This window comes from Anabrus simplex, chromosome 1 (assembly GCF_040414725.1).
Source record: "Anabrus simplex isolate iqAnaSimp1 chromosome 1, ASM4041472v1, whole genome shotgun sequence".
Taxonomy (NCBI): Eukaryota; Metazoa; Arthropoda; class Insecta; order Orthoptera; family Tettigoniidae; genus Anabrus; species Anabrus simplex.
This window is the reverse complement of record NC_090265.1, coordinates 587,760,275-587,761,032: the sequence shown is the minus strand read 5'-3', so window position 1 is coordinate 587,761,032 and position 758 is coordinate 587,760,275.

The window sequence follows — 758 nt, the reverse complement described above, 5'->3', positions numbered from 1 at the left end:
CGTTTGGATAGAATGAAGGCCATAGACTTCACTGCACCTTTTACATGATTTAAATATGCACCAGTAACCTTGTGACGTACGAAAGACTTTATATATAGCTATGTATTCACAAATATTCGATAAATGAATCAAGGATAAAAGACTGTCAATAACTGCTAAACATATATATTCAGAAAATTAATATGAAAGTAAGAATAAAGAATTTAGTTAACAAATATGTATCAAAGGAATTGCCCTTTCGATTTATAATTTATTAAAAAATGTCCATATTTAGATTCATCATTTTCGGATCATATTTTGTCATTTTTACGTCACATTTTGTCACTTTTGAGGTCATATTTGCTTGCTTATTTGGGCTATTTTTAGGTCTTAAACATCCGAGCCCTAATTATTATTATTATTATTATTATTATTATTATTATTATTATTATTATTATTATTATTATTATTATTATTATTACATATACACATCTTCATTTTAGACTGGTGTGCTTTTCTATTTGTAACTAGCTGTATGACCTCGTTTAGTTCTATACTTAACTTTAAATCATTACACCCCCTGTGGGTAGGGGTGGTAGAATAACACACACGGTATCCCCTGCCTGTCGTAAGAGGAAACTAAAAGGGGCCCCAGGGGCTCTGAACTTTGGAGCGTGGGATGGCGACCACGGGGCCCTTAGCTGATTCCTGACATTGTTTCCACTTACTTGTGCCAGGCTCCCCACTTTCATCTATCCTATCCGACCTCCCTTGGTCAA